This window comes from Mus pahari, chromosome 12, assembly GCF_900095145.1.
Source record: "Mus pahari chromosome 12, PAHARI_EIJ_v1.1, whole genome shotgun sequence".
Taxonomy (NCBI): Eukaryota; Metazoa; Chordata; class Mammalia; order Rodentia; family Muridae; genus Mus; species Mus pahari.
Window position 1 is genome coordinate 1,769,773 of NC_034601.1, and position 9,660 is coordinate 1,779,432.

Here is a 9,660-nt window from a genome sequence, read left to right on the forward strand (position 1 = left end):
GAAAGAAAGAAAGAAAGAGAGAGAGAGAGAGAGAGAAAGAAAGAAAGAAAGAAAGAAAGAAAGAAAGAAAGAAAGAAAGAAAGAAAGAAAGAAAGAATAAAAGTTTACGCTCACTCACAGCCTCCTTCCTGCCATCCAAGGACCCTTGGACCCTGAACCCCATGAGGGAAAGCCAGCCTGCGGTCTGACATTTCTGAGTTTATTGGCTGGCATGAAAGAATCTTCAATTCCAATCCAGGCAGCGTGGCCAGGAGACCAGGTGCGTCGTGCAAGCAGCCCTCTCTGGGGCTCCCGGCACACAAGCGCCTTATTGTTTTATTAATAGCCCACCGGCAGCTGTTAGTTCTGAGGCCTTCAAAGTTTTGAGTAGAAATCAAATGGATCTTGAGAACCCCACTGTGGCGCAGTGGCAATAAGCCTTGTAGGCAATCCAGGTTAAATGGAGACAAAAATCAAGACCAAAATCTCTGCAGGGCTCCACGGTCAGGTTCCTGACGTGTCAGTGGTCCAAGAGCATGAAATAGCCACATCTGGGGTTCTCCAGTGGGGTCAAAGTTGACTCTACAATCTTAATCAACAAACTTTCCCCAGAAATTTCTGACAGGGGGAACAACCCCTGGCTGCTGTGGAGAACCCTAATCATCTCCTGGACCCCCTCACTTCTCTCCGGCTGGGCTATCAGCCCTCCCTCCTCATAGCCCCGCCTCCTACCTCCACAGTACCCCTGATTCTCGAATTTCTCTTATGGCCTCCCATCCACTGCACCCCCAAAATGCAGAGTGCCTGTTTCATTCTTGTCTCCTCAGCGCAGAGAGCCTGTTTCATTCTTGTCTCCTCAGCGCAGAGAGCCTGTTTCATTCCTGTCTCCTCAGCGCAGAGAGCCTGTTTCATTCCTGTCTCCTCGGTGTTTCCTGTGGCTAGGGAGTCATCCTCACAGAACCCCCTTGCTTCCTGAAGTACCAACTCTGGGAACCTCAATCCATTCTTTTCCCCCTTGGGTTTGTCTTGGGGGAAACTTTCCCAGGCTTGTTCTCAAAGGGTTTCCTCAGAGCACTTCTCAGGCTTAAAAATAAAAATTCTAATTTTAGTCACAGCCTCATCTTGAGGCTGGCCTTGAACACCCTCTACGGCAGAGGATGGCCACAAGATTCGGGTCCTTCCTTTTCTACCTTCCCAGTGCTGGGCGCTGACCCGCACCACCACATCCAGTTTATGTGGTACCAGAGAGAACTGAGGGGCTTGTGAATGCTATGTAAGCGCCCTACCAACCAAGCTACAATCCAACCTCTCTTAGGACTCGTGGCCTATGAGGATTACTTAGCTACCTGTTAGGCAGGGCTCCTGCCTGCTTCCTTCCTAGCTTCCTCACCTGGCTTTTTCACGCTCCACAAACTGGTCGTTTGTGCAGAGCACGGTGACATCTCCCTTCTCTGGATTTCTCTAGCTAGCAGTTGATTCCACTCTGATCTGAGAGCAGGTTTAGGACTGATTGGCAATTTAAGGAAATCATCTCTAGCCGGGTGGCCTTGGCTCTGCTTGTTCCGTGTGGTGTGGGTAAGTACCCATCAGGCAGAGGAGTTGCCCACGAACCGAGAACAGTCTTTCTTCCTGCCAATCTTCTTTTCCTACTTCGCCTGGGGGAGACTCAGATGTTTCTGATGCCAGGCTACCAGCTTAGCACATGTCAGCCTGAAGCTGTGGCTCCTTCGAAGAGCTTTCTCTGCTTGGTCATGTAGCTTTAAAACTTCATTTTTTTTTTTTTCTGGTGGGAGGGGTCGTCACCATCTGCTTCTTGTGACTTTCGGCTCCCTGCCTGTGTATCTTTATGGAGAAGACAGAGACACTGAATCCCTCAGCTTGCCTAGACCCTGACTCTGCACATAGGTAGGGGGTGGGGAGGTGGGCTCCTATCCTCAAGTTTAATTAAAGATTCCCTGACAGGACTGCTGTGGAGGATAGCCCAGCTTCCAGCAGCTGTGGAGCAGATGGTGCTACATGTCTGTCGTAACCCATGTGCTAATCCTCTTTCCCCAGCAGCGGGGTTGGATTGGTGATGTCCACAGGGATAAAGATAGACCAGAGTTTCCTGGTACAGGCTACCACAAGATTGACATTTTTCTTTACCTCAGCAGCTTAGAGGAAGGCCAGCATGCATGGAGGTTTTTTTGGTTTGTTTTTTTGTTTTTTTTCCACACGTGTGACAGGGCTATTCTTTTGATTCTCCTGCCTCAGCCTCTTGAGTATTTGGATTGGAGAATTAGCATGCACAGGAAAGGTCTTTGGTGAGCTGGAGCAGTTTATCTGTCTTCCTGGATGCATGGAACACCCACATTAGCAGGCATAACACATTATACCCGGCAAGATGGAAGATACTGCAAAGGAGGCTTCTCTTGCATCCTTTTCCTGCTAATACACACACCTACCTTACAGCTGTGCCGGTTCAGATGAACCTGCTGGGATCTCCATGCCAAGGCACAAGGCAGACTGAGGATGTGGTTCAGTTGGGAGACATGATTGACATGCCTCAAGCCCTGGGTCCCATCCCTAGGTCTGCATCAAACTGGAAGTGGTGGTGGTGCACAACTGTGATCCCAGCACTTGGAAGGAGCAGGGCTTTAAAGTCAACCTTGGTTTTACAGTAACTTTGAAGCCAATCTGGGCAACAGGCACATCTATCTTAAAAAAATGAAAGCAAGAAAATGGACACACAGACTCTACATGTATGATGATGAATAATCCACTAGTTGAATTGCTTGTCTAATTTTATTCTCTGCTAGCTACAGGGACTAGAGCCATGTAGCATTGGTGGAACATGGACAGCACACTCAGGTCCACTACGCATCGGTTAGTTATCCAGTTATTAATTATGCAGACAACATGCTGATCAATCACTGTAGCTTCAGGAAGTGTCTAGGGGCTGGCGGGTTGGGGGTGGGGGAAGACTGCTACAAGAACTGTCCCATGTTCCCTGTACAAGTGTGGTGCACTAGGGAAGGCGTCCAGTGGAGGTAGTAGTCACAATCCGGCTTGAAGCACGTGAAGGAGTTCAACTTGCAGATGAGCCTCCTAGTTTGCGTGACAGCTGCTCCAAGGAGCAAGAAGAGGGGTCATGTGGGCGGGGTCCACGGCAGGGCAAAGAAGAGAGGATGAGAAGGTGGAAAGAGCATGATGCTGACCATCTGCAAGACCTGCTACCTCAACTCCAAAGTTTGCATGTTAGGAACAGAGTGGAGGCTCTGTGGGTTCAAGAGGTGTTCTTAGTGTCAGCAAAGGGTTTGAGAATGTTTGTGAGTGTGGGGGCTGACACCTGATGCAGGGATTGTGTTGAAGCAGCAGGTTTCAAACAGAAGGTGGCCTATGACTGCAGTTGCCAAACACCAACCCCACATCCAAACCTGTAATCATTTTACAGCAGCTTGGCTCTGGGGAACACTCACCTTAGGATGGCCTGAGTACCAGAAGCCCCTCCTCCTTACGTGTCAGGGAGGTGGGGCTGAGACTGGTCTAAGAGCCAGAGCTCTAGGTGCACTGACTTTTCTTGACCAAATCCAGTCAAGGAGGAGCACGGTGCAGCTTCACAAAATGAGGTGTTACCTCACCCAGATGGCACTGGTTGGCAGCAGGCATCACCATCAGCCTGTACACTGAAGAGCTAGCTGATGTACGATTGCCTATTAAAGGTGATGAAGAGGCAACTTCCTGTTCAGCCCCAAGTGCAAAAGGAAGAAAACATACACAGACATCGAGACTCTGTCCCTGATAAGCTGTGCCTCTGAGCATCCTCTCAAGCTTCTCTGGGCCTCAGTTGGGAGTGAGCAGGGGTGGTGACGTTGACGGTGTCACCGATGGTATGAGGTGCTCTCCTGCACGGTTGCTGTGTTGGCTGCACAGTAGCCTTCTAGGACGGTTTTCTACTCTTCTTGTTTTAAAAGATGTCTTTTGCTCTTGCTGAGTCACCTGCCACTGCCAAGATTGAGATGCCAACAGCTGCCATAGTGGAGGGCAATGTTCTACAACAGAGATGCTGTCTGCAAATCACCTTTCTGACAACGGATTTGTGCTTAGAGATTTACTCAGTGACTTAGTTAGGGTTCACCATTTCCATGGTGAAGAGACACCATGACCAAGGCAACTCTAATAAGGACAACATTTAATAGGGACTGGCTTACAGGTTCAGAAATTCAGTCCATTTTCATCAAGGGGTGAGAATGCAGCATCTAAGCAGGCAAGGTACAGGAAGAACTGGGAGTCCTCCATCTTCATCTGAAGGTCGCTAGGAAAGACATGTGGTTAGAAGGAGGGTCTCATTGTACATCCCCACCATAACACACCTCCTCCAACAAGGTCACACCCACTTCAACAAGGCTACACATCCTAATAGTGCCACTCCCCAAGCCAGGCATATTCAAACTGTCACAGTCACCATGCAGGAATACAGAGATGCCCAACGAAGATGCTGGCGAAGGGTCCAAACCAACGCCTCTCCCAACAAGGTGAATATGAGGTGTCTAAAGACAGCACAGTGGGGGGAAGAGGGCCATTTCTTAGACAACAAGGAAAGGCAAGTGAAAGCCACAGGAAGGTCTGTAGCCCACATGGGAGCACTACTAGAACTTAAAAGTCAAATCACGACAAGTGTGGTGTGAAGCTGGGGAAACTAGAGTCCTCTCGGCTAGTCTTTAGGCAGGGTGAAGTCTATAACTGAAGTCTAGCAACTTCTCTAACAATGACTCACCAGGGGACAGTGACACGGAGTGTCTCCACTTTGTACAGCATGGGGAGATGACAGGGAGTCTCTATGACAGCTGGAACATGAATGTTTCTCACAAGTTCCAGAGGCCAAAAAAACACCCCAGGGGGAATAAACAACAGATCGGGATTTGCACTCAGGCAGGATTGCAGCTCCAAAGCATAACTGGAGGGCTGTGGAGGTGGGTGTCAGTAGAGGTGCTTGCCACCGAGACCCAGGAGCTAGGTTTGATCTCTAGGACAAGCATGGTGGGCGTTGTCCTTTCATCTGCACAATACACCTTGACACACGCTCTCCCTATCCATGAATAAAATGGTGGGGCTGAACAAATGAGGCTCAGTTAGCTAGGTATTTGCCTTCCAAGCTGAGAACCAAAGTCCAGTCTCTAGCATCCATGTCAACAAAAGGCCAGGCATGGAGGCAAGGACGTCTCAGTCCTTTTCTGGAAAGACAGAGACAGAAGGATTCCTGGGTCTCACTGTCCAGCCAACCTAATCTAGTCAGGGAGCCCTGGACCCCAGTGGGAGACTGTCTCAAAAAAGCAAGATGGTGGTCTCCTAAGGAATGGCATCTCAGATTGACCTTTACCCTTGCCCACCCTTGTAGGCAAGCACACACACATCCACAGAACAAACAACAGCTCCAGCTGCCTCATGATGTAATCCAATGAACTTGGAAAATGTGCTGAGTGAAAATATCCAGAAACAGAGATTCTTATCTCTTACAGAGAATCCAGATCACGCATGTCCATGGCAACAGAAGATGGATGGACGTCCAGACTGGGTGAAAGCAATAGGATGGAGACCTTTTAGGAAGAAATCATAGCCATGTTCACCACTGTCTCAGAGCATAACAAAGAACTTCGTACTTAAGTGGGTGACTTGTGTTATGAGTTACAACTTCAATCCAGTGTCTCTGAAGAAATTGACAGGGATTCGTGGCACAGAGCTGAGTACCTCCCTCTGACATTTGTCTTTCCTTTGAATTGAGGGACATTGTCAGTGCCCTATGAGTTGCCTTCCCAGTTTCCCATCAGCACATCTGCTGGGTGAGAGCTGTTGTCAGTACTGTTGGATGTGTGTTCCACGTGCTCACTGTTCAGGGACCTCAGGCTTCAGCACATCTCCATGGAAACCATGAGCAACACTCTGTAGAGCAAGGGGGCTGGTGGTATGTGTTGGTGGGAGAGACAGGAGGAGCCAGTGTGATATGGGAAGTGAGCCCTCTGACTGAGAGGTGGGGAACAGACTTTGGGGAAAACAAGGTGGAGTTGAGGAGACCTTACAGAAGTCATTGTGGTGAGACTGAACTGAATTTCAGGGTTAGTCCTGGGATGGGTAGCTAGGCTGTTGATGGCATGGTTGGATGGGGAGGCAGCATAGGCTCTTGGAGAACAGGAATTTCAAGGGTGATTTGGGCTGTTGAAATCCCTTGGGGACATGTGAGTCACTTGGGTATGGTTGGTCAACTGCAAACCCAGGAAGGGCATCAGGCAGAAGCTAGGACAGGAACAACTGTGTGCAGAGGACATGAGAGAGCCATCTTATTGTCGGAACGCCTTGAGAATCCTTCTGAGTGGACCCACCCTGAGTAGCTGCTGTCCCATTATGGGAGATTCATCATTGACATGAAGGGTCAATGGAGAAAACACAAGTGTCCTAGATGTGCCCTTTCTCCTTACAGTGGGTAAGAACAAGTGTCTTGTGGCTATAAACAGCTGCCAGCACACAGTTCTAGGTTTACTCATGTCTACACTGGGCAGCCCTGAGGAAGTCACTCCAGCTCTCTAAGTCTAGTCTACTCACAAAAGGAAGATAAAGCTGGGTGAGGCAGAAGGATAGGTAGTTTAAGGCCAACCTGGGCTACAAAGCAAGCCCTGTTAAAAAAAAAAAGCAAAACAACAACAACAACAACAAAGGAGGAAGAAAAGGAGGAGGGGGAGGGGGAAGTTCTTTTTTCTAGAAACTGGTAACATCATAACTTCTGTCTTCTGGAGTAGGAGACCTAGAGCATAGAGGTGAAAGGGTCCATTTGATGGGATGCAGATTACAGACAGCTCAAACCAGCTGGGATTCCTGGGCCCTTTTTCTTAATGGCTGCCCTCAGCTACTTGTTACTGAGAAATGTTGGCTGCCGAGCTACTTCTCAGACAGAGTCCCTGCTGAGCTTACAGTTTAGAAGGTCACAGCCATGGTGTGGGCATTCCAGATGGGAGAGAATGGTGGCGATGTGTGTGTGTGAGCTCGTGACCAACCACCTTAGGAGCCAGTTGACAGAGGTGAGACCCACTAAGACTACTATTTGGTCTCTAGCGAACCAACTTCCAAGATGGTGCCTTCAGTGTATTAGGACTTCCCCACAGAGGCGCCATCACCTCCTAACAGTACCACTTTGAGAACCAAGCCTGTAATAACTCAGGGAGGGAGACTCAAAGCTCATCAACACTGCATATCAGTACCATGGAGAGCTACAGAAATTTGGCTGTCCGGGACAGTTCCCTGGGCTGTCTAACCCGCGACAAATTCCACCATGGATTGATTGGCTTGCATAGTACTACAAAATGACTCAGTTTTCACTTTATCGTCAGTAATTACATATGCAGACTCTAAGGCTCAGAGAGGTTGATGAACTTCCTAGGAAGTCATCTGCCACCTATCTTGACTCATAGCTGGAGTCGTCTGCCTAGTGGTCATGTGGCTCTGCTTCTCTCGCCCTGCCTGGGCCTGCAGAGGGTCACTTTACCGGGTCTCATTAACCCTGTCCACCCCGAGCTCACACTCAGGATGAATGGGCAATAAGGTCAGGGTCTCCCCTGGCATGACCCCACCTGACATGAGATCCATATTGTCATCTGCTTCTCTACACTTTAGACGACAGCAGCAGTGTAGCTTTCCTGAGGAGCCCGTGTGTGACAGGGAAGGGCAGCAGGTGTTATTCAGGCTAAATTGACCTTGAAATTGATTTCTTTATTTTATGACTTACTGAGAGGAGATTAACACTTTTTTTTTCTTCCTGCAGTCTGAAACAATTTACATGGTAATAGAAGACACAGTCAGTCAAATGAATTGCTGGAAGTTGTCCTGTCTGGGGGGATGCAGAGTATAGCCATGTTGATTTCTTTGCCCGGAGAAAGGCCAGGATTTTAACATCTGTGAGTAGGAGCTAAATTTAATTGCCCATCTTCAAAGCAGAGCAGCGATGATCACTCCCTGGTGCCGCCTGGGCATTTTCAGAGTTGGAGCGGGATGAGGACAGCCTGGGTTCCTCGCTACAGGTTGACTTGGAGCATTGGATGTCTTTGTGCTGGACACGGACATGAGATATGTAACGATACCCTGGGTGTGGTGCTTATTGGTAACTGCCAATAGGACAAAATCTATCTGGGATCACTCAGGAGATGGGCCCCCAGGGATGCTTGTGGGGGGACTTTTGATTATATTATCAAATAATGGAACCAAAGACCAGCTCTGTGGGTAGCACCATTTCCTAGCTGGGTCCTTACAAAATAGAAAGGGAGCTGGGGGCAGTGTGCTTCCTGGTCATGGACGCACGATGAACAATTGCTCCACTGACTTCCCTGCCGTGGTGCCCGGCATCTTAACCTGTGCGCCATAACCTTTTCTTCCTTAAGCAGTTTTTGTTAGGGCATTTTTTGCTTTTGAAATCATAACAGCAGGATGGTAACTGAAACGCTGATTGATGAAATGCTGAAGAAGTGTGTGGCTCTGCTTGTCTTGGCTTACCTCTGGTTTCCTCCACCTACCTCGTGTGACTTTCTGTTAATTGTCATGCTCACTGGATTGGATCCGTAGCACAGGCTTCACGGGGTGAGGTGGATTCTGAGCTTGTTCCTCTCTCAGCAGTAAAATGCAGCAATCCATTAGTGCTGCCTGCTCTGGGAGTGGTGGGGGAGGGGTAGCGCGTGTGTGGTTTCTTTGCATTTCCTCATAAAAATCAATACGATGTTTCTTATCTAGACCACATGAACAGACTCTAAGGAGATTCTAAAATTTCACACATTATAAGAGCTCATTTTAATTTCGGATTTCAAAACGAATTCCTACCCAGAGGGCCCTGGGCAGTGTTGACAGAGGATCCCTGGGTTTCACTGGCCAGCCAGTCAGATAAATCTGTGATTGCCATGCTAGTGAGAGAGAATGTCTTTTAAAAAATAAGGTGGATAAAAACCTTTTACTTTTATGCTAAACATTTCCATTAACAAACTGCATTATCAGATAAGAAGTTTACTTGGTACCTGTACCCACACTGACATGGCAAGTCTTCCACTGATAAAAAGTTTAAGAACAAACAAGCTGTCACTAAAATATGCCCAGACAGCAAAACTCAAGATCTGGAAAGGTAGAACGACTCTCTCTCTCTCTCTCATGCATGCGCACCCTCCCTCTTACGCATGCGCACCCTCCCTCTCACGCATGCGCACCCTCAGCTCTCTCCACAGTCGTCCATTTTTACAGTGTCTGTGTTTCCCTTCTGTCTGCCTTCTGGAGAGCTCAGTGCATCCACTGGAAACTGGAAGCACACTCATTCTTCAGACAGCGAGCAGCTAAGGATGCTGTGCACAGTGGTCCTTGATTGTGTAGAGCCCTAATTTTAAGACTTCCCCAAAACCTGTTCCCTAGATCATTAGGAATGTGGCTAGTAAAGAGCCTTTGTTCTCTTAGGGCAGCTGAGGGTCTTCTGTTCCTCCACCTGACAGCTAGCTAGGCAACTATCTCAGTTGCCCCAGCCAGGCACCCATCTTCCTATGTTTGAGACTGAAAAGAAAATTCAAAGGCTCAAGGCCGAACACTGTAAAGACGGAGCCTGCCCAGCCGCTAGGACTAACAAGGCCATAAAGATAAGAGAGCCCCAGCTGGGGCTGAGGGAGGGAGTGCCGGAGCCAGCCGGGG